Below are 26,101 nucleotides of genomic sequence, written 5' to 3' on the forward strand. Positions count from 1 at the left end.
GTATGGCCCTGTAAGAACTAGCAGACATCAGATTTGTCTAAGTCACAACTCCTTTAGAATTTCCAGAAGAACACCAGGATCAAAGAAAACAAATAGATAAGATAAAGAATTATCATCTATTTGTAGTAGGAGTTTCCCATTTAAGTTTTACTTGTTACTATCATTTAGAACAAGTGAAAAGTATGCTTGTTAGGAATCTTTACCTGACACTAATGGAACCTCTTTTGACAGATTTTTTTTTTTAAAGAAAAATTATATGGTGTGAATTAAAAAAAAAAAAAAAAAAAAAGACTGTCAGGTTGAATCAGTTATTTTGTATCTGCCAGTACCTGCTTGGCTCACATAATTTCCCCAAAAATAGGTGAAAAACTCATTTGTACCAGCAGATTCTCTACATTATTAGAGAAGATGTATATTTTTTCTTGTCAGCCATGTATATTCTAATTATCATTACAGGACTGAATTCAACAATATTCTGTGTGTTAGAGTGATATCTTCGACCAACATGATGACTGCATTGAGTCAATATGAAATGGAGATACCTGAAATAGTTAAAACCTCCATTGTGTAATTAGGTTATTTTAATTATATTTAACGTAGCTTATGTATGTTTTCTACAATATTTTGATTTGATCAATACACTTTTTAAAAATAAGAATTGTATTTTATAGATCTTGCCAATGTTTGCAGTTTATTTTCTTATCATTTAAATTTGGTTTATAGTTATAACCATATTTTATTTTACATCTTCATATTTCCCTCATCACCCTTCTCTCACGCATTGCTTGCTGACTTTATTGCTGTTTCTGGAATAGTCAATGCATGATCTTGCCTCAGGGTCTTTGTATTTATTGCCCCTTCGGTTTAGTAAATACTTCCTCAAAATATCAGCATAGTCTTCCTTCAGGTCTCAGATAAAACGTTACCAATACAGAAGACTGCCCTGACCGTCCCAAGCAAATGAATACTGGGATTCCTTCTATCCTATTATTTCATAACACTGAGTATGTCAGAAAGAAGCCTATGCGTGATATATGTTCTACAGGCCACTGCTGGTTAGGATCAAGGGAGAAAGGCTGACCCATTGCTAGCCTAGAGGGGTCCATCAGTAGAAGTCAAGAGGAATTTACACACCCTTTGCTGTGTCAGAGAAGCCCATCATCAAGAGTTAAGTGGACACCTGAACAATCTGAACACTCCTGACATGACCTTACAACCATCTCTCTGTTCCCACTGACCTCCATAACCTCATCACTATTGTCTGCTTAGGAAAAATTAGGACTTAACTCATCATGTTCATTTTATCATTTTATGTCAGTCACCAGAAGGAACTCAGAACTTCCAAGTCATTCCTGATCCCTAAGACTCTAATCCTCATCCTCTAATTTTCTCTGTCTCTGGATACTCTTTCACTGTCCTCTCTGGAACTCAACAACAAAGCCCTTTTATCTTTCACTTCTGTATATTTCCCCCTTATCATCACCCCAAATGAAGCCTGATGACTCTGCATTACACACCGACTTTTAAAAGGTGGATATTTTGGCTGTGTGTGGTGGCTCATGCCTGTGATCCCAGCACTTTGGAAGGCTGAGGCAGGTGGATCAACTGAGATCAGGAGTTCAAGACCAGCATGGCCAACATGGTGAAACCCCGTCTATACTGAAAATACAAAAGTTAGCCGGGTGTGGGAGCAGGTGCCTGTAATCCTAACTACTTGGGAGACTGAGGCAGGAGAATTGCTTGAACCCGGAAGGCGGAGGTTGCAGTGAGCTGAGATGACGCCATTGCACTCCAGCCTGGGCGACAAGGGTGAAACTCCAACTAAAAAAAAAAAAAAAAAAAAACAAAACAGTGATATTTTTCTCACACTCCACTTAAGTTACTGAGATTGGGATTGGTATAATTTTCTTTGCTCCTCAGTGCCACTTCCTGATCAGTACCATTTCTCCTCCCTGAAATCTCCTAGCTGTGTTCTCCAGACATCAGTAGATATTCTCTGCTACTCTGCTACTACCCCTTAGAGAAGTTTTCCACCAACCTCTGGCCCCTTCCCCTCTTCTGTTAAGATTTTAGCTGTAGCTTACTGTCAGTCTCTTCAACTCCGTTCTTGTCATATATTATAGCAATTCTAATAACCACCCAGATAAGTCTTCAAAAATTCTAGTTCCTCAGTTGATTGACTCCTCTCCCACAAAGAGCTTGTTTTTCATCTAATCACTATCTTCAAATAATTTCACCATCTCATGATGCATGTATCCAAGGGATGTTTGGTATGGTATCGACATTTGAGTTTTAAATGCTTGTATATACATTTGGGGTACCATTTTCTGATAACTTACCTATACACCTAGCATAAATTATTTGCTTAAATTAATTCACTAAATTTTATCTAATCCTATCACAACGTAAGAGATCCAATAAATGTCTGCTGAAAAATGCATATAGGATAATATATTCTATTTTTAAATATATGGTAATATAGAAATATTCTATATTTCTCAAAATAGTACAGTAAGAAAAAAACAAGGATTGGAAAGACACACTACTTTAGAATATGTATCTTTTTTTTTTTACTTTAATAAGATTAAAATGTTTAATAAGGTTAATAAGTTAGCTAATGAACCTCCATTGCATACTTTTTTTGTTTTCACCAAATTTTACTTTTTTGTCAAATATGTTAATTCTTTGGCCCAGCTTTGAATTGTCTTTATTTTATCTTCTAAGTTGTTTACATTATTTATTCAACTATGAAATGTGTACAACTAATGTTACAGAGCATCTATTTTAGTATAGTGAAGTTTTCCAAAGCACTTTTTAAATTTCACGTTTGAAAAATCCAATTATTTAAAATTTCTATTTACTTTAAATATCCGATATATTTCCTTTATCCAGAAAAAGAGGAAGAGCTTTTGTTAAAGTGAAATCCGGTTACTTACTAACAGTGCCATGAAATTACTGCTTAGTTGGGTTGTCAGTGTGAGCCTTTCATCATCAGCGGTGACAAATGTTAATGACATCATAGTATTATGGGCAAATCAATAGAACATGTTAGTGTTTCACCTAATTCTCAAATAAATCAGTTATTCTTTAGTAGAACCAGAGCCTAAATAATGAATTATTTCAAAGTACATCAAATCCGATTAGTGATTACAAATTGTCATTTGTTTAGATGAGCCAGAGTAAAATGTTTGCAAAATTCAGTACCTGCTTTCCATAATTCCTTTACCTTCATACATTACATTATCCCACACAAGACAGAGGGGTTGTTTGAAGAAATTTAAACTGACTTTTAATTAAGTGGAGCATATATTAATTGATTGGTAATTGTTTGATTTATATTAAATTTTAAGAATAAACTTGTTTATTTTTATAGGGTATTTAAAGTGTCCAGGTACTTACAATAACAAGTTGGACTGAACACATGTACCTCAGAAATTAAGAATTTTTCCTAAAAGAAGGTAAGATAATTAAACTTATACACATTTGCATGTTAATAAGTTTTAGTGAAAATTTAGAGATACTTCTGTGCATCTGTGGCATATAATTTATAAGATAATTTTTAAAAATTAAGAGCACTTTCTTTTTTTGTTTATATAATCTTCTGTAGAATTACTTGGGTAGATGAGAGGACTCCAACATTTAAAATACAAATCAGTTTGTAGGAATTGCCATTCAAAATGTTAAGAGATGGATTACTACCACCATTTTGGTTAAAAACAAAATAAAACAAAACAAAACAAAACAAAACAAAAAAACACCTCCATACTTGGGAATTTCACTGGGTTTGTGATGTTCCCCAGGAGCCACAGAGCAGAGATAGCTGGAATGTGAGCATATTTCTATCCACAAAAATCCTTTGGCTAACCTGCCCCTTCTACATTTCTTGGCCCACATATGGTTACTATCATCCAGAATCTACTCAAAGGCTGAGTGCCACACTGAGGGTGGAGAAGTCAGTTTATAATGTGTTACACCATCTTAATTTTGACCTCGCGTGTGAGATTGAAATATAACCTGTAAAGTAAAATACAGTCAGGAAATCCCAATGTGTACATACCGTATTACTTATTTTAAGGCTTTTCAACCATGAAGGTTTCTCAGGATTCATTTCATTGTATAAAGTAGGAAGAAAATTTGGCAACATTAAGTTTACCATTCCACCATGGTTACATATGTTGCTATTAGAAGGAATGGCTACAATAAACAAAGAAATGAAAACACATTCTTGAAGATCTATATTGTATGGGACTGTTAAGAGAAAATAACATTTAATTTAAATATGTTTCTTTTTTTCTTATGGAAGTTTGAGTAGAATGAAATTCATTTGTCAATTTTGTTTTGATTTTTATTACAGTAAATCTGAAGAATTCACAATTTTATTGGGTTCCTTTTGGTTTAACTGGATGATTATTCCCATTTCATGTGAACGAATACATTTGTCTCTAGGTTATCCACATTAGTACCAATAAAAGTAAAAATTTTATGAAAAAATATGCAATGCTATATGGAAACATCATTTACAGACACAAAAACATTTATCACATAAGGCAAAAATTTACTGATTTAAGAAGTATGTTGAAATCGTTAGAGTTCACATCAAGTTGGTAAGGATGTTTAATGCTTTTATGGGAAGTATACCTCATATCTTTAGAATTGGTAGAGCACTAAAAACTTCAAAAACGACTTGTCGTGCCACTTCTCTAATACATACATATTCATTTATACATACATATATACACATATGTAAATTTATATGTGCATATATACATATATGAATAAATACATATGTGTATATAGTCATTATTTGGCTAGAATAATTTTCAGACTTCCACAATACTAATTTTCTGGATGCTATTTTTCAGGAGTGCATCATACACACACAGACTAAACACTTGCTTCCTTTTTCAGTAAATAATAAACCTCTGCTCCTTCACTTACAATTGCTTCCAAGTTCACCAGTAAAGGAGGCAAGATTCATGAGATGAATTTCCTGAGTACTAATTAAAATCTGTTTCAAATGTATGAAGGCCAAAGTTATACATAGACCTGGTGTTGCTGTCATTACCACCATTGTCTTGTAATGTTTATTTGGAATCAAGCCAGTTCTTAAAAATTAATTTATAAAAACATGAAGAGCTCATATGGATGAGTCTTAAATGATTGAATGCAATTGACAATATACATATTGAATTGAAACAGGATAGTGTATAGAAGTCAACCAATGAAAATTTATAAAATATTTAGCAAATCTAACTAAAATCTGGTGAAATTTTGCTTCCAGATATTGCATCTAATAGAACTATTTGCAGAACTTAATTTATGATTTTAAGTTTTGGGTAACACACATATAAACTAGCATACATAAATATCAATTGGTTGGAAAATATCTGGTCATCTCAAATTGGGGGCTATCAGACCTTCATTTTATCTATTCTTTTTGCTTTTTTTTTTTTTTTAATTGAAGTAACCTGAAAAAGAATTGTTAACGTATCAAATGAGTTTTGAAATAACTTATATAAATAATGATTTAAAAACATAGACAATGTATTTTTCTTGTCTATCAGTAAATAACTTATTTGCTTAAGCAATGCCTACATAGCAGGATCCATGATAAATCTATTTCCTCTTCCAAATCTGAGAATAGTTCTGCCATGGTTGACTATTCCCTCAACATGACTCCACATATGTTTGATTCTAAACAAATTCTAGATTAAATATATACAAATGCCTTACTAGCAATCTCATAATAAAGATTTCAAGCATTTATTTTAAAAGTGGAAAGTAAATAAAATTCCACATTAGCTAAAAGTGAAATTGAAAATATGTAGATAACAAGGAAATAGATAAAAACCAGAATGCTAAGATCAACAGTAGTATATAATTTGCTATTTCAAGTTTAAATGCATTTATTTTTACATGATCATTGAATAAGTTTGATCTGGTTTGCATGTAAATGATCTCATATGAAATTGCACTACAGACTCAGATAGTACTGGAATTCCAAGCTGTATCAGTATTTCACTTTGAGAAAATTATTCTACCTTATTTCATTTTCTCATTGATATATTAGTGCTGGTCGTATTTAATTTTATTTGCTTAAACTTATCCAAATATTTTGAAATATTTTATAAATTGAATTTTGAAATAGTTTTTCCTTTTCTGTGATTAGTTTTGAAACTATATTCATCTTATTTGTAAAAGCATTCTACTGTTTTTAATGGTTGTTTGAGTATGTCTTATTTTTCTTTTCAAGATTGTAAGATTTTGAAGTGAAAAATACTTTTCTTCTTTTTTTTGAAAAGCATTCTTTATTTGGCAAGTAATTATTTATTATAACACTTTTCAAAAATTGTATTATTGATTGATCCTCATAATCCGGTGAAGTACTTGGAGCAGATAGAAAATTACCCATATATTTTGGGTGAGGAAACAGGTTCAGAGAGAGTAAGTGACTTGGATAAGGCTAATGAAGCAGAGCCAGGATTAGAAACTAGAACATGACTTCTGATTCTATGCCTTCTCCCAGTATACTTCAGAGCTTTCTACTTCAATATATTATATAATTGAATGTTTACTTCACACATTTTTCAGAAATACATCTATTTTGTAAATTAAAGCATTTCTGTCCATGTTTCTGGTTTTTAAACACCTTCCTCCATGAGGAGCTTCTTTTGAATGCTTTATGAACCTCTATTTTTTTCTTCCTTATGCCTGCCTCCACACACCAGTTTAAAGGGACAGACAATATTACTTCAGTGAGTGAGTGAAAGAATAAGAACCTTTTCGTATAGAAATATTACCAGTGAATTGAGTTAAAACAAAACCATTAAGAACATTTAAAATTCTCTAGGAAATGTTAGGATGGATGCTCCCAAACTTACAATGGGGTTATGTTCTGATAAATCCATACATAGTTGAAAATATAGTAAGTTGAAAATATAGTAAGTTGAAAATGCATTTAATACAACTAACCTACCAAACATGGTAGCGCAGCCTAAACTACAATAAATATGCTCAGACACTTATATTAGCCTAAAGTCAGACAAAATTATCTAACACAAAGCTATTTTATAATACAATGTTGAATATCTCATGTAATTTATTGAATGGTGTACTGAAGGTGACAAACGGAATGATTGTATGGGTATTCCAAGTACCGTTTCTATTGAATGTGTATCACTTCTGCATCATTGTGAAGTTGAAAAATTTTTAAATTGAACCAGCACCAGGTCGGGGACCATCCGTCTTTAACAAACTAATACCTTTTTTTTTTTTTCAAATGAAGAATAGTCAATATGTTCACCTATTATTTTAGCTGTTACTAATTGTTACTTAATTTTGATTTTCAAATAAGTTGTCTTACCTTATACCATATTTATATCTCAGTCTGTTTTCTGATCACTTACAAGATGTTTGATGGAACTAGAATATGTTTTCCCTATTTAAAAATTCCTAGACTTTTTTTTTTTTTAAAGAGATGGCTTGGGCATACTAAGAAAATTATGCTGCAAGTGAGTTCAAATTCAGTTTTAGTAACAAGCAACCTTGGTGACCCAGTCAAGTAGCAAGTTCTTACCTCATGGCCTTGACTCAAATGTTAGTGCCCACAGGGTCATAAAGAGTGCTTAGAGGCTTGGTTTGCCCCTGAGAAAATCTAGCATACATGCCTAACCTCCTCTGCTCCCAATGAGGGTGGGGATTGGAATGGCTATGAGTAGGTGTGGAATGTCACCTACCTCTTTGAAAAACTTCATTGCATATTTTCACAAGTCCAACTTCAAATTGAGATGGAGTAGTTTATTTTTTTATTTTGCTGGCTAATTAGTTCTTCTTTCCTCAAACTGTTCTTTTGTTTTTCTTTTTCTTTGATAATCTGTACTGAATGTTTTTAGGTCTACAGAATTTCCGAGCCAGAAGGAACTTAGAAAAATCATCTCAATGTTTACATTAAGAAATTGGGGCAAAGATGAATACAAATCATAGAAACCAAGAACCCGAAACCCCAAATCTAATTCTACATTTGTTGCCCTTATGTAGTAAGATCTGGCTCTCAAGATATTCCTTTTACTAAACTTTCTTTTTCATTTATTTTGGGGATCTTTTGATAGTTTCCATTATTTCCATTATTTAATATCATTGTCATAAGCAGCAATTTTTGTATTTGTGAACAAAATAAATTTGTGACCCCCTGTTCTACCAATAAAAGTCTGTCAATGAATAAAATTAATGGAGTAAGAAAGATCGGGTAATTTTTAAAATACACATCTAATATAGCACTTCAGAAAACCACTCTGTTTGGGGAAGGGGATTTTATGGCTGGCTAAATATTTGTTGATATATATATGAAAGGCACAACACTCTGCATAAAACTCCTTGAGGTATGTAAAAATGTTTTGGTGGAGTCCTCTCTACATGTTTATTTTTCTTCATTAACTTAATTGAGGAATAATTTAAATGAAACAAGCTTCATCTATTTTAAAGGGCTCAGGTTTCTTGAGTTTTAATGAAGTGTATATCTTTTAAGCCATTATCACAAGCAAAATCTAGAATATTTTTATTACCCAGAAAAAATTCTTCCTCTTTCCTTTTTTGATACTATGCATTAACTTGTGTTTCATATAAATAAGTATATAAATGTAAGTGTATACTTTTTCACTTAGCAAAAAATTTGTACATTTATCTATGACTTATGTGTATCAGTAGTTGATTTTTTTTTTTGTTATTGAATGGTAGTCCATTGAATGGATATACTATATGGATATACATTTGGTTATTCATTCACTTGATGGATATATAGTTGTGTCCATCTTTTGTCCTTTGTGAATTGCTTTCCTATGAGTATTTGTATACAAGTCTTTGTATGAATATGTGTTTTCAGTTAGTTTGGGAAAATACGTGGACTGGAAAATCAGGGTCATTTGATAGGTGTATGTTTAACTTTGAAGAAATGACAGTTTTCCAAAACGGTTGTACCGTTTGACATTTCCCTGAGCAGTGTGTGAGAGTTCCTGTCACTCCGCATCAGGGCTCTGCAAATTATAATTCTTAAGCCAGATTCGGGTTTGTTTGTAAATAGAAATATATGGGAATATAGACACACTTGTTTAGGAACGAGCTGCCTCCATATTACAAAGGCAAAATTAAGTAATTGTGAAAGAGACCTTATGGCCATCAAAGCATCAGATATTTACTATTCAACCCTTAAAACAAAAATGTTGCTGTCCCTTGCTCTACATCCTAGCAAAACTTCATGTTATGAGTCTTAAATGCGTATGTGGTGGTATCTAAATAGGTATTTAATTTGCATATGTCTGATAACTGATGATATTGAGCATATTTAAATTTGTGTATTTACCATCTGCACATATCTTCTTTCTTTAAGTATCTATTCAAAACTTTTGCTCATCTTTTTCGTTGACTTTCTGGACTTATTATTATTGAATTACAGGAGCATTTTATGCATTCTGAAGACAAATTCTTTGATATATTCATGTGTGTGTTTTGTGAATATTTTCTACCATTCTGTGATTTTCTTTTTCAGTTTATTTTGAAAAGCAAAAATTTTATTATTGATGAAGTACAATATTTTTTTCTTCTTATTTTTTTTACTTGTGCTATTGAGTACTATGTAGGATGCCTTTGCTTACCCCAAGGTTAAAAAATTTTCTCCAATGTTTTCTTCTAAGAGTTTTATACTTGTTTTCAAAGTTTATAATCTATTTATGATCTATTTAACTCCCCTACCCTACAGGAAAAACATCTCCTAAAATTTTTATTGAAATTTTTTAATCCATAAAACAATTAATGTTCTCTGGATATCTTTTTACTATTAATTTCTAAATCTATGGTCAGAGAACATACTCTGATAGAAATAATTTAAATCTATTCAGAGTTGTTTTAAGACCCAGAATGTGTAGATCTAAGTGACTAGTCCACTCACATTACTTTTCAGTTAATGACTATATCCTCTAAAAATGTCAATTAGGTCAAGATGCTTCAAAGCATTATTTAGATGCACCAAGATTTCATCAATATTTTTGGTTCTTTTAAAAAATAAAATCTCTTATAATAACTATGCAATGTTCTTTCTCTTCCTTCAATTCAGTCAAGTATTCGTTTGTACTTTGTAATTCTTTCAAAGATTTATAAATTGACTATTTTGTTATTATCCAATATTTATTTTTATATTTGATAATGTTTTTGCTTTTATGTCTATTTTAGCTGACATTCATATAGTCATTCCAGCATTCTCATGCTTATTATTTGTGTCTTCATTTTAAGCCATATGTGTAGTACTGCTGTTGAATATTTAAAATATTCTGATTTCTGTTTCTATGTAACATGTAGCCCCTACCAAAATAAAAAGCTTTTAGGATTTTATTTTTATCACGGATATTTTCAAGTGTAATTATGTTATGCCTTTTGGATTTGTTTTATTTTGTTTTCATTATACTAAGGATTAAGTACACGCTTTCCACCTGAAAACTCATTCCCTTCAGTTATGGGAAATTTTCTGTGTATTTATAGCAAGATGTGTATATGTGTATGAAATGTGTATATATATATGAAATATATGCATATATGTTCTTCCCTCTAGTCTGTTAGTCCCAAAAATATGATATTTGACTTCTTTAACTGATCCACTAATTCTGTTTTATTTTATTTTTTTCATTTTATTTTCTCCTTTATGAAAAGCTTTCTTGACTTTATCTTCCAACACTTCTACTGAAGTTCTTATTTCAGTTATCATAGTTTTAATTCCTAAGTTTCTTTTTCTTTCTTTTCTTTCTTTCTTTCTTTTTTTTTTTTGGAACTGAGTCTCATTCTAGTTGCCCAGGCTAGAGTGCGATGGTGTGATCTCGGCTCACTGCAACCTCCACCTCCCTGGTTCAAGCAATTCTCCTGCCTCAGCCTCGCAAGTAGCTGGGATTACAGGCATCCACCACCATGCCTGGCTAATTTTTTTGTATTTTTAGTAGAGACGAGGTTTCATCATGTTGGCCAGGCTGGTCTTGAACTCCTGACCTCAGATGATCCACCCGCCTCGGCCTCCCAAAGTGCTGGGATTACAGATGTGAACCACTGAACCCAGCCGTAAGTTTTTAATAGTTTTATTCATTTGTTTGCTTGTTTATTTTTAATAGATTAAATGCATTTTCTTACTGCTAGAGAATATCATAGTTTTGACTTGACATGGTCTTCACGTTCCTCATTATTTCCTCCAAGTTCCCTTTATATTAGAGATTTTGGAGGGTTTTGTTCATTATTTATATTATCCGTTTTCCTCATGGTCAAGTAATGCTAAGCTGTCCATTGGTATTTATAAGTGAGAAATAAAGCCATTTTTGAAAATACTGTGCTGGGTGGGAGTTAGCCTGGGTATGAAAGAGGTTAGAGGGTGTTTTGTAGATTATCAGACTGCTGTTTATATTGACCAATAAGTGTATCCGTCTTTTTACTTAGGACTACCAAATGATTCATCAGGGCTCTCTAGAGGGACAGAACTAGTCATATACATAGATTTATACATATGTACTGTTTTAGATACATATGAAAGGGAGTTTATTAAAAGGAATTTAGTTACAGGATCACAAGGTAAAGCCCCACAATAGGCTGCCTGCAAGTTCTGCAAGCTAAGGAGCAAGGAAGCCAGTGGTGGATCAGTTCGAGTTCCGAGACCTCAAAAGTAGGGAAGCCGACAGTGCAACCTTCAGTCTGTGGCTGAAGGCCCAAGAGCCCCTGGAAAACCACTGATGTAAGTCCAAGAGTCCAAAAGCTGAAGAAATTGCAGTCTGATGTTCAAGGGCAGGAAGCATCTAGCCCACTAGAAAGATGAAGGCCGGAAGACACACCAAGTCTGCTCTTCCATCGTCTCCTGCCTGCTTTATTCTAGCTTTGCTGGTAGCTTATTGGATGGTGCCCACCCAGGTTGAGCGTGAGTCTGCTTCTCCCAGTCCACTGACTGAAATGTTAATCTCCTTTGTCAGCACCCTCAAAGACACACCCGGGAATAATACTTCGCATTCTTTAAGCCAACCAAGTTAACATTCAATATTAGCCATCACAGATAATATGTAGAAAGTTCTTCAGTGCTTTCTAGTTTCTTCAATAGTTGACAAAGGAGAAATATCTGCTGATTACTGATATTTTTGGAACAAGATGTAGGCAACTATTGCCTCCTCATCTCTTCTTCTCGTAGAGTATGCCATAAATGCTGATCATCTCCCAGTTTCCTTAGAGTGAATGGGCTTGCTTATCGTGAGAGGTCTCTAACTCCCATTTGCTAAGTTAATAAATTTTACGTGAATTCATTATTCCCCCAGTTCCTTGAAATCTTATGTTGAGGTGGTCACTTTATCTTTCCCCCTTGTCTTAATGGATGAATATATTTGTTTGTTTGTTTTAATTCTCTGCTATGCTTTTCCTGGGGTTAAGAAAAGGAGGGGAGGTTGACTTTTGTGCTTAATCTGTCTGGTTTAATTAGAATTCATATTATGCTCTTAATAAATAATTACATAATTTTACATAGGTTTATTTAACTCAAATGTTATTATGAATGATGGCAATATGTTTCCATAGGTTTGATAGGCAGAAGAAATAATTTCCTGAGGTTCTCAAAAATAAATATCTACAATGCCAGTAATTAATCAGTTCTCCCTCCTTTGTGGCCATATTTTTAGGATCATTTTATAATTTATTGGCATCTTTACCATAGGAAGAGACAAAGATTCACATCTGTCCATTTTAATACATGCTAAGAAGTTTTAGTAAGAGGTTTAATACAGGAGAGATTGGGAATTATTGGCTAAAATAATGCTTTGGGATTATCTGCAGATTCCATTACTCATGTTATTTCTGTCCTCCTATTACCATAGGTAATTGACTAGAGCTGAAGTGGGAGTATAGACTGAAATACAGTTGCAGCTCATCTGGGTTTCATTAAAACTAAATCCCTGTTGAGCTACAACTGGACTTTGCAACAATTTATGTCTAGGAGTGCTACCCACAGTCATTGGGAATTTGCCTGAGGTATGAGACAGTTGCTCTGAAAACTGTCCCACTCCCTCTTCCTTAGTGGAAATGTAACCAACAGTTAGCCAGAACTTACAATAACAAAGGTGAAGAAGTTATTATAGAGCAGCAGGGCATTAACAAAAGTGAGACTTGTAGATCATTGCACATAGATCTATGTAGATTAGGTATTTTGATTGTTATTCTGGAACAATTTATTTTCATCTATACTACAAAAGTTGAAAAGTAGACCCTCAAAGTTTTAGGGAATTTTGTCTCATTTTACTCTAAATACATCTTTGCAAGTGCCCTTGAGCTTTCTTTGTTAAGGACAATTCTGTTTGGTTTCTACAATTGTGAAGTCAAAAAAAATAAGATCAAATTATGGAATTATTTTTCAATCAGAACAGAGAAGTTCAGATAAAATTACTTAACCGTCTATATTTTAAGTAGTGCTTTATCAAGTGTGATTAAAAATCTCCACTGGGCTCGGTGGCTCACACCTGTAATCCCAGTACTTTGGGGGGACGAGGCTGGCAGATCACCTGAGGTCAGGAGTTTGAGAGCAGCCTGATCAACATAGTGAAACTCCATCTCTACTGAAAATGCAAAATTAGCTGGATGTGATGGTGCATGCCTGTAATCCCAGCTACTCGGCAGGCTGAGGCTGGAGAATAGCTTGAACCTGGTAGGCAGAGGTTGCAGTGAGCTGAGATCGCGCCATTGTACTCCAGTCTGGGCAACAAGATTGAAACTCCATTCCCAAAATAAAAATAAAAATAAATCTCAGAAAAGAACACCAAACTGTTTTAAAAAAGCTATCTTCCTGAATACTATGTCAAAATTCACATAATTTGAAGTGGTTTTCAACCTTTAAATATGTTATCATTTCATCGATATATGACATTTTGATTGGAATTTTACCATTAAAAACATTTTTTTATAAAATAATAATGGCATTTAAAAAGATTGTTCCCCTAACGTGTTGTAGAATTTGCTACTCACAATATGAAATTTCCCTTGGATATTGATTTAAAAGCTATCACAAAGAGTATGGAGATACAAAGATGAGTAAAATAAAAGCATATGCAATCATAAAAATGTTTCGGGACATCTAGATTCTAGTTGTTTATACCATTAGAAAAAAATCAATTGCAGTTTTATAATAAATTTAAATAACATCCCAAATTTCTTTTTTAAGTGGTAAAGAAGCCCCTCTAAAGCAACACTACTCTAACTTGCTCCATAGGCTTGCCACTCTGCTATCGATTCATCCAAGAAAGCAATGAGACCTGATGAAATGAGGAATTTAAATTTTTATTACTGGATAATATGTAAAACAAACATCCTTCCACCTCTTACCATGCATCTCATGTAACTTATAAACTAGTAGATGAGTATGTTGCTCAAATTTATGATTAAAAAGAGGGTGCATATGTGAAGTGGCCATTTTGATAGAATTACATCATATGATTGGTCTGTTAAAGTGCCTAATTTTAATCTCATCCTCTAATCTAGCTAACTCTATACAAACCTTCATATCTTAGCTAAATAGCACCACCACCAAAAAAAATAAAATAAAATAAAATAAAATAAAATAAAATAAAATAAAATAAAATAAAATACCTTCATATTTTACGATAATCCCAGCTACTAGGGTAGCTGAAGTGAGAGTATACTTGTTTCTTAAGACAGGTCTTCTGTATATTACATTTTCTTTTAAGTCAGTAATTTTAAATCTCTTTCTATGTACTGTTTTATTTCTTGTAGTTGCTCAGTTAGTAACTTGATTAAATAAGCTTACATCTAAATATGATGTATTTTGCTGAATTATTTTCATGGTTTCTTGCTGCTTCTAACACAATATGAGTAATGTATTGTAAAAGTGGCTTTGAATTGTGGATGTATAGATGTAATTTGAGTTGTCAAATCCACACATGGTAATATGTTATGAAAATATTTTACAATCATTACCCTCAATATATTGGTTTATTTATTTTCAGAATCATAATGAAAGTATTTTATTATAACTGAGAGTAAAGTGCAACCAAGAAGATGTACAAAATGTAGTGGGAAAAAAATCATGTTTTAAACTTTGACTTGAATATTAGAGGGCATAGTTACAAATTTGTTAACTTATCAGTTGCTTTTTTTAAAACCGAAGACAGCAAAATTAAACTTGGAATCGATTTTGTAGATTGTTCTGCATAATTTACTTAAGTATAAGGATGAAATGATTGAAAAAAAAGAAAGGCAAGATGATTTGTCCCAAATCACACAGTTGATAGAAAGCTTAGTTTTGGAAACCTAATTTTGAGACCTACAAAGACAGTTTTCCGACTGCAAACATGTGGATTTCATTTCAGATATTTTCCAAATTTAAAAATGTATTCTTTTGAAAAATTTTGCCCCAAGCAAAAGATAAATTACAACATTCACATTTTGTGAGTGACAGAAATCTTTACCTCTACAGCCTGGTTGACTTAATGCAAGGATATCCAAAAAAATAATGAATCTAATGTCACTCATTTAACAACAAAATGATACTGTCAGCATTTTGATTAATGTCTATTTTGAACCAAGAGACCATTGTCTTATAGAAATATTCTAGACCAATTGCTAGTCTAGACTACAAAGTTGGACGGAGTTACCTTCTAAATCAAATCCTTTTATATCCCACAGGCTGAGATCATGCACATCTGAGATGTGTTAGTTGAAATTCCACACAGTCTTCAATTGCCAAGTTTGGATGGAATGAACATAATACTAAAAGTAAGGAAACTAAGAAAAATTAACATAAAAACTTTTTACTGTATAAATGTTCTACAGAGAGCAGCAGGAAAGAAGGGCCCCCAGCATTCTCGGCTCACATATTTAAACTTGAAGCTGACCTATTGTTACTTCCAGGGAGGAATTGGGAAGGTTAGGAAAAAGATTTCAAGATTGAGAAACCAATTACAATTAACTCAGTAGTATTTTCTGAACAACTTTCTGTGGGGGGACACGTATGTCTGAGATGTGATTCCTGCACTCACAGCTTGATCAAAGTATCTGACAGTTCGATTGAAGATGTATTCTCACTATTTTACCAGTTCAACCTTTATTTTCTGAATATTTAGAGTATTACAAGTATTATTACAAATTATTGGAGTAAAAGAGGAGTAAAAGTAAATTTCCTACAATCAAAAAAAATGCCATCATGAGAGCAATATAGTAAACTTTTCAGTGAAATATGTTAAGTGCTAAAATGGCAGAGTGCCCACTTCTCAGTCTTCATTTAGCCTTCATATAACTCCCATGAGAAGAATATAGGAATTTAATTTATTTTATTATGGTGATAAATATGGACAAATAACCTAATATAAAACTGGGCAAATCATATAAATAAGGGATTATTGCAAGCCAGGCTAAAATATGGAGCAAACATATGAAAGGTTCTAAAGCTTACTAGTAGGAAACTGCCAATTACAGCAGCGATGAGATACTGTTTTCCTTCCTTCAGGTCAGTGAAAATTAAAAGTGGGGATGCCAGTCAGTGTTTCCTAGGGTGCCAGGAAGTAGGCACACTCATGGCTTGTAAAAATCCAAAATTACTATTAATTCATGCAAAGGAATATCTACTAAAATAAACACGTATAATCTTAATAAAATAGTAACTAACTAGTAAGACAAATAAACAAGGAGAAAAGTTAAAAAAAAAAAAACCCTCCAAAAATATCCAAAATGTTCATCACTGGGGAAAAGTTAAATATTATGGTTTTGATCCATATTATTGAATATTTTACCTTGATTAAAAGTGTTGGTCAGATTCATACATTTGACTGGAGGCTTTCTTTTGACATGTTTTGTGAAAAAGTCATTTTTCCCAGTGTTTTTATTGTGACACTGTAATACTGTTTTTTAAACAAATAACATAAAACTCATTGTGTATGATATATAGGTATACACATCTTTTCATCTGTGTGAGGAAGGATACGGAAAAGGCTGTTATTAACCTTAGAAACCTATAGCATAAGAAATGCAGTTCATATATGGATTGTTGTTCATGTTTCCCCTTACACAGATTCTTATATTTTGACTAATTTAGGTAAACCTATTATGATTTTGCTTGAAAATATTAATTGTAACAAAAACATAAATGTTGTAAAGTAATGACAGGAATGAACTTGAAGTATTTTTTATTACTAATGTTTGTAAGTTATGGAACTGTGACTTCTCCCCATCCACTTGTATAGATAATTAAGAATTTAATGTTGTTTTTAAACTTAAGATTTCTAACAAAATATGTAATTGTTATATTTTTTGCATCTGAAAGTTAATTTGATACCTTTTCTCATGCCTATCAGTAAGTAAGTTGGAGTAGATAATATTGTCCTGCTTTACAAAGGACTTGCCCTAGACTACATGCCAAATACAAAAAAAATTATTGATTCATGTTCAGAAAGAAACTCTGACATAGTTACATCAATCAAAAGGCAAATATGAGAGAGCAATTCTAACTCCATTGAGAAGCTATTCTTTCAAAAATACAAAGTGTTACTAACTGACTCTGAATAGGATTTATGTCAGTCTATGGCATATGGTCTGGATAAAACAGCTAGGCTGATGCTTCACAGCAATGATTGGTCCAGATCTTTGAATTTTAATTAAGTTCAAGTTAGAAACATTTTTTAAAATGTGCTTTAAGTATAGACATAGAAGTAATGATTTTTCTTCCTTATCCGTCACACTGCAAAGACTAAGTTTTTATAACTAGTGCTTTGTCCAGTGAATTTGTAAACAGAAATTCTACAATTTTGCTAGAACTGTTTTTAAATTTCTACGTGTATATAATGTAATGCAATAAACACATAAATGAATTTCTTATACATATATTAATATATTTGCCATTTAGGCCTCATCTACATGGGCAACATGAAAATCTTTCAGAGAATAGGGCAATATATTTTTCACAACATAAATAACCTATAAAGTATATTAAAATATTGATTTAATATATGTCCTAAGGCTATGAAATGTAAAATAAAATACAATTTCTAATAGAAAGAAATGCAAGTCAGCATTATTTTATTACATTCTTTCCGTACACATTCTTGAAACTATCAAGTTTTGTGGACCATAACATCATTAATGTTACCTTCTGTGGTAAAGTTTGTTGGGGAGAGTTTAGGAATAGGTTTTGGCCAACCCTAATTTGTGCATTTTCTACCTCCTACAGATTTTTACATAGTATTGACTTCAATTAACAAAGGTATTGAGCATTGCTTCTATTTTCAGAATACGGCTCCTCTCTTACATGTTTTGAATTTTATCTACTCAGGTGATTAAACTGGACCCAAGGTTTACACCAAGAAATGGTTGCATAATGTGTTAATAGGTTTTTTTAAATCAAGTATTCAATATCACTCAATTCTGAATAAATTATTTTAATAAATACATAAAATTAGTAATAATGCTTAGCAGAAATTTTTAAACTAAATCTTAATAAAACCATGTATCATAGTAAGTAGATATTCTACCTTCTCATTTTCCTTACAAATAAGCACTGACAATTAGGCAGCATTTAACATTTATCATGCTTATCTTCACAGCTGCAGTGGCACTGAAGGTGATTAAGAATGGCAAGAAGAGTTTTCTTTTGTAAAGATTTGAAATTAGAGGGAAATAATGATTTATTCTCCCTTGCTTGTTGAGTGGTTAGAGGTAGATAAGCGGATTTGTAGTGAGGTCATCAGTCACAATTGGTTGGTAATTTGAAAATGGATTAGCTTAGAAGTAGCAATTTCTGCTCCATGGGTTTCAGTGAAAAAGTCTGCCTAATTCTGTAAGAGACCTCATAAACTGGCAGAGATCAATGCCTACCTAATGTGCCATTATGCACTGGGCACACTTCAATGATTACAGCACAGCTGTGGCTGGGTTTTGCTTGATATTTCTTTAGCACTTGCACCACAGGTGCTCCACATGACTATTTTGCCCAAAGGAATAAACTCTTTAGGGAATTAAAATGGAGGAACGGTTTTGCTTTCTAAGAAGCTTTTCACTTTTGAACTGAGGAATGGCCAGTGTCAGATGTCAATAATGTTAGCCTAGTAATAAAGACTAAACAACTTATGGGAAGAAAATCATCTTCTATTATATTTCTGGATGGCCTTTTCTTATTTTAAAAATTTTATGGGAACATACTACCTGATTTTGTAACTTGAAAGAACATGGTAACACAAATTTCCAAATGGAAATGTTCAATGTTTTATGAAATCGATTTTCTTTTTTTCTTTTTAATGGAAGAGGCAGCATTACATAATTTTTTTCCTGATAGGTCATGCAAATTAGATGGAAATGGAGAAGGAAAAGGAATTCAATAAAATAAATTTAAAATAAAAATTGAATGTTAGATACACCACTGATAATCCATAGTCTTATGATTCCAAGATTTCTGTACTGGCTCTGTGCAAATATTGTATGTTGCAATAATGGGTAAAATATATTAAGAACAGATAAATAATTTGAAATGCAAATCTATGTCATGCAAATAATAAATTCTGTTTTAAGCTTTACACAAAGAAATACTAAGTAATGTTACCTAAAAACTTATTTATTTATCTAAAAATTCATTATCTAAAATTTTTATCTTATAGTTCATTAAATATAATATGATAAATAATGAGATGCTACAAACAACATTCCAAGGTCATATAACACACAGAAAGGAGTTTATTGAGAATAATTTATGATTGATTCCTTGGTACCAGCAGGAACAGTATGTGGTATACAGTCTAACTCTTTAAAGTCCAGGTTTTATGGAACATCGACATGGGTTTACAGTTAATCAACAATCTTATCAGAAATGTTAGCTCTCATTTAAGTACCTGACCTTTTCAAAGTAAAAGAAATACAATACAATGATTAGACCATTAATGCTTTAAGATTTTAGGGGCAAAGAAAAGGGTTTTCTGTTCCAAATTATTTCTCAGTCTGCTCATGTAAAATCTTTTCAAGAGGGTACAGTCATCTAATCCACAGTTAAATGTTCATCTCTGAATGAAGTGGTCCAGTAAAGGTAAAATATTTACTTGAAGTTTAGTACATGAAACAACAGTAGCAATAGGCCCATTTAATACATCCACAAAATTATGTTCGATTTCAAATGAATAGTTAATTTTTAAAAAGGGCTTACTTCAGAAGAGAACTGCTGTTCTGGTGAGAGGACTTACCATGCCATGGGAGTTGTGGGGGTTGCTGTAGGAATTTGGGAAAGGAGACAATTTGAAGGCTGTCACATGATGAAAGGAAGGTGAAGTTTCAACTGTGTGAATCCACTGGCTAGTACTCAGAATATTATGGCTCCTTAGACACAGTTAAGATAAATAGGGGAAAAAAAATTAAATGTGTAAAATCTAAAAATGGAAAGAGTATAACATGGAAAGCAATACAAAAGATAACCCTTTTTCAAGGGTATTTGAGATCAAAGAAGATGTCCTCAGATTCTAGATGAGTCAAGGTCACAGACAGTTTTTTTGTTTGGTTGGTTTGGTTTGGTTTTTGGTTGTAAAAACAGCTTTATTAATGTATAATTTACATACCATAAAATTCACCAATTTTAAGTATATAATGCCATGTACATTTACGAGATGGTATAATTATCATCACAATCTAACAATGGAATTTTTTCATCTTCCCTAAAAGAAACCACTAGCTGTCACATCCCATTCTCTCCCACTTCTAACCCTAAGCAAGAACTAATCAAATTCTTGCCTGTATCGATTTTCCTGTCTTGACATTTTATATCAAAGAAATTATATAATTTATGTTCTTTTGTGACTTTTTGCTTAGCATGTTTTCAAAGTTCATTCAATTTTAGCATGTATCAATATTTCACTCCTCTTTATTGCCAAATAATATCCCATTGAATAGATATACCACAATTTATATTACCATTTATCAATCAATTGCCATTTGGATTTTTTCTACTTTTTGGTTATTGTGAGTAATACTATGAATATTCTTGTATAAGTTTTTACATGGACATGTTTTCATTCGTTGTTGGTACATATCTACAAGTGGAAATGCTGGATTACACGGTAACACTATGTATAGCTTTCTGAGGAGCTGCCACACTGTTTTCCACAGCAGCTGCATCATTTTGCATTCTCACTAGCAACATGTGAGGGTTCCAAGTTCTCAATATCCTTGCTAACATTTGTTATTGTATTTTTTTTATTATTGTCATCCTAGTTGTTGTGAAGTAGTGTCTCATTGTGGTTTTAATTGCATTTATTTTATGTTTGTGTGTCTATCTGTATTATTTTTAATTTTTTATTGATAATAATTGTACATATTTATGGGGTATAGTATGGTGTTTTTATACTTGTGTATAATGTGCAGTGATCAAATGAAGATAATTGGCATATTCATCATCTCAAACAGTTATCATTTCTTTATGTTGGGAACAGTCAAAATCCTCTCTTCCAGCTATTTTGAAATATACAATAAATTATTGTTAACTGTGGTCACCGTGCTGTGCTATAGAACCCAGGAACCTAATTGCTCCTATCTAACTGTAGTTTTGTACCCATTAATGAACCACTCCCTATCCTGTCCTCCCGCCTACCCTTTCCAGTTTGGCAATCACTATTCTACTCTCTACTTCTATGAGATCACCTCTTTCAGCTCCCACATATGAGTGAAAAGGTAGTATTTGTCATTCTGTGCCTGGCTTACTTCACTCAACATAATGTCCTCCAGGCTCATCCATGTTGCTGCAAATGAGAAGATTACTTTTTTTTTTTTTTTTAACAGTCAAATAGTACTTCACTGGATGTATATATACGATAATTTCTTTATCCATTCATTTATGGAAGGACACATAGGTTTTTCCATTTCTCGGCTATTGCAAATAGTGCTCTAATAAACATGGGAAAAGTCCGTAAGCTCTTTAGCGTACGGATTTCCTTTCTTTTGGATATATACCCACTAGTGGGACTGCTGGATTATAGATTTTTTTGTGGAACCTCGTACTCTTTTCTAAAATGGCTGTATTAATTCACATTCCCACCAAACAATATGTAAGACAAGTTCAAAGAACACACAGACATGGTTGCCTTTTTTTTTTTTTTTTTAAGACAGAGTCTTGCTGTGTTGCCCAGGCTGGGGTGCAGTGGTGCAATCTCGGCTCACTGCAAACTCCACCTCCCGGGTTCAAGCAGTTCTCCCGCCTCAGCCTCCTGAGTAGCTGGGACTAGAGGCATGCACCTCTAGGTCTGGCTAATTTCTGTGTTTTTAGTAGAGATGGGATTTCGCCATGTTGGCCAGGCTGGTCTTGAACTCCTGACCTCAAGTGATCCACCCGCCTTGGACTCCCAAATGGTCTTTGAACTTCTATGACCTCATTGTGTTCATTTATAAAATGCATTGATTAGATTAAATATCTTATGTCCTGACTATTTTTAAATGACATAAATTGCTTTATGGGTGCCACTTATTTGTGAAATAGGGTAGCATAAATTTAAATCATTTAAAAATTCAATATTTTTTAGAAAAATTGACTTTAAATTTGTTTAAAGATTAGCTGCGCATGGTGGGCCACACCTGTAGCCCCAGCTACTGGGGAAGCTGAGATAGTAAGATCTTCTGAGCCCAGGAGTTCAAATCCAGCCTTGGCAATATAGTGAGACACTGCCTCCAAAAATATAAAATAAAAAAAAAAAAGATTACATATATAAACATTTTAAGATGTTAAATTTTTAAGTAATAAAGATGGAAGTATCTATTTCCTGAAGCATGGGAAAATTGGGCTTCACATTGTATTTACATGTGGTGCAGTGATGATTCTCAGAGAGATACTGGAATATAAAAGGAAAATTTCTCTTTTGTTACCATTTTTCTAAACCCAGCTTTGAAACCTGTTACTATTATTTTTGTATATTTTTATAAGTTGAAAAATTAACTAGTCAAATAGTCTTTCTCACTGTCCTATAAGAACTTTCTAATACAAACCACAAAAGTACATGCTGAGTTTTCAGATAACTATGAAAAATCAGTGGCAAACGAACAACATTTGAGTGCTTGGCATGGCTGGTCTACACAAAGGTACACTGAACAGAATACTGGTGGTACTAATTTCATTTAATATACATTTTCCTCCAAGTAATACACATAATCATAAATCTGAAAAAATAGTTTTATCCACTTTTCAAGGTAAAGGAATATATAGATAGGGAAAAAAATTAAACAAATTGAAGAAAGTCATAAGGAAATTTAGTGAAGTGAAAAATTGCATTATTTGAGAAGATCATCTGTTAGATTGTTGACTGAGGTTTACAGTTTCTCACAATCCATTCTTCCAATTAGAAAGACTTCTGAAATACATGCTCTTTTGAAATTACTGAAAAACAGAAATACATTCAAAGCAAATGGAATATACTAAATTTTTTTTTTAATTTCCTTAAAAGTAAGGACAAAATTAACAAAACAAAAATGGGAGTGATGTCTTTTGGTAGGTTGCAGAATGTGTTAATTACCTTGATTGTAGTAATTATTTTATAATTACATTGTACACCTTAAATATATACATCTTTTGTTTGTCAATTATACCTCAATAAAGCTGGAAAAAATCTGAGTTAGGGTGTGGATGGAAAGGGGATTTTTTTTGGTGGGGAAAGTGGACTACCTTTGAATTCTAGTTATCTTGTCTTCTATTTCTCTGAACTTTTACCCATATTCTGAGCCATGTATCTTTAAAGAGCCATCCTGAGGATGAATCAGAAAAAGTATTAACATAATTTTTATCAAAAAATTATTAGCTATCATTATCTAATAAAATATGAATCCTATAAAACTAAAGGTAATAAATCAGAGAGCTTTAAATACTGTTTTATTTCCTAGAGACTCATATTTATATTCATTATTTATCAAAGTCTACTATTTTAGACACAAAATTTTCAGCAATTCTTGAAATAATTTTTAAAGGATGGCATCATACTTCACAATGAAATTCTATGCCCACTCCTTCCTTTATCTACATTACTCTCTATCTGTTCTACATTCCTTCACTGTCTGGCGCTGAATTTGATGTGAACTCAATATGTGAATGAAAGAATTTAGTTTGGATGAATGTCAAGTCAAAGTCATTACAGCTCCATTGAGGTGCCTCATAGCTATTTAATTTTTCTTCCCTTAGATTAAAAAGTCCACTAATATGTACTTTTCAAAGTTGAGATAGAAAAAGAAGGTGACTTTTAAAATTTTTTAACAAAATTGAACCTGTCAAGACTTCAATGGAATTTTAATCCTTACAGTTTATACATTGAATTTGAGGGTCATGCTTTTGTTAACAAAGGAAATGTTTCTTTCTTCCTCTGTTTTTTTTTTTTTTTGTTTTTGTTTTGTTTTTTTTTTTTTTGTGATGCGGTCTCATTCTGTTAAACAGGCTGTACAGTGCAGTGGCACAATCACGGCTCACGGCAGCCTGGACATCCCCAACTCAGGTGATCTTCCCACCTCAGCCTCCCCAGTAGCTGGATTACAGGTCCACACCACCATGCCCGCTAATGTTTCTGTCTTTTCTTTCTTTCTTTTTTTTTTTTTTAAGACAGAGTCTTGCTCTGTCACCTGGGCTGGTTTTTTGTATTTTTTAGTGGAGACGGGGTTTCACCATGCTAGCCAGGATGGTCTCGATCTCCTGACTTCGTGATCCGCCCGTCTCGGCCTCCCAAAGTGCTGGGATTACAGGCTTGAGCCACCGCGCCCGGCCCTGTTTCTGTCTTTTCTAGAGACTAGGTTTCACCATGTTGCCCAGGCTGGTCTCCTGAGCTCAAGCGATCCACCCACTTTAGGTCTTCCAAAGTGCTGGGATAAGAGGCGTGAGCCACCACACCCTGCCAACTATTTCTTTATATTCAACTTCCCTTATGAGAACCAAAGGTAAAACAAACAAAACATTAAATGAAACTCTGAGAAAATTGAAAAGTAATAAACATTTCTTATGCTTGAATTTATATTAGTCACTTACAATTGTTGACATCACCAGCCTTTACATTGTAATATTTAGTTGAAAAAGAAATATAGTAAGTTTTCTATTAAATAAATAGGAATTTATTAATTCCTACTGCCATAGCTGCATGTTTTAAAAATTAAATTTCGCATGGATGCTTGTGTGTATATGTGCACATATTTTTTTCTTATATACTTTTGGTATGCCTGTATTGCTTTCATTTCCTGGAAAAAACCTTTGGTAGAGCATAAAGTCAAAAATTCTTTGTATTTGCCTTTTGTTTAATGTCTTCCCACAGGTTTTTAGGCACCTGCTATATTGTCTTCTGTATTTAAACAGTAAGGGAAGTAGACTTATTACAGAAGGAAGTTTGATTTTCTTTTCTGAAGCCACCTGGGAATTGTAGATAAACAATATGAGTAAAATGGGAGAAAAATGTTTGAGACCACCACCACCACCACAACACAAATAATAAAATAAAATAAAGCTTTGGTTACATTGTCAAAAAAATAAAAGCGTACAAGAGAAGTGGAGAACGTGCACTGCCAAACACACATTGAGACCTGCTGTTTTCCCTGTTGGTGTCCACATGGCTTTGATTTTCATCTAATTGCAAGAAAACACAAACATTGGCAAAGGCTTTACTAGATGTTTGGTGACCCCACTGTGTTAAACAGAACTTGAATTTGTGTGCCTAAAGCAAACCTCTGTATGATGTGTGTATTTGGCTTTTATTCCCAGAAACTTAATAGGTCCATCAATCAAAAAAAAAAAGGAACATAATTTAGAAAATTGGAGAATAGATTTGACAGTGAGTTGAAAAAAATAAGCACACTCTCCTCCTTCATGACCCTTGTTATCAATAACTTTGAAAAGAAAAATCATTCAGTTCATAAGACACAATTTTGAACTGGAATTCAGTATCCTATTTAAAGTGCTCAACACTCTTTACAGAAAGGGACACTGAAGCTGAAGGTCAAGTTTTCTTTTCATTTTGATGAGTTCTAGGAGATGAAGCATTTTACCATTCTACATTTGGCCATCTCCCTAGCCTTGTCTGATCTCACCCCAAAATTCGGGGAGGAGATTCTGATGAAC

At 32.9% G+C, this 26,101-nt stretch overlaps 1 protein-coding gene across 4 annotated transcripts in view; it reads left to right on the plus strand.

Moving 5' to 3' along the window:
• SEMA3A (semaphorin 3A) overlaps positions 1-26,101 on the plus strand; it is a 522,459-nt gene that overhangs the window by 175,332 nt on the left and 321,026 nt on the right. For 3 of the 4 annotated variants that reach the window (XM_038004552.2, XM_038004551.2, XM_038004549.2), the window contains exons 3-4: positions 3,374-3,458; positions 15,694-15,783. The gene's annotated coding sequence lies outside the window, so the exon portion shown is untranslated. The remainder of the gene's footprint in view (positions 1-3,373; positions 3,459-15,693; positions 15,784-26,101) is intronic. The other variant, XM_038004550.2, reaches the window with a different exon arrangement.

This window comes from Chlorocebus sabaeus, chromosome 21 (genome assembly GCF_047675955.1).
Source record: "Chlorocebus sabaeus isolate Y175 chromosome 21, mChlSab1.0.hap1, whole genome shotgun sequence".
Lineage (NCBI taxonomy): Eukaryota > Metazoa > Chordata > Mammalia > Primates > Cercopithecidae > Chlorocebus > Chlorocebus sabaeus.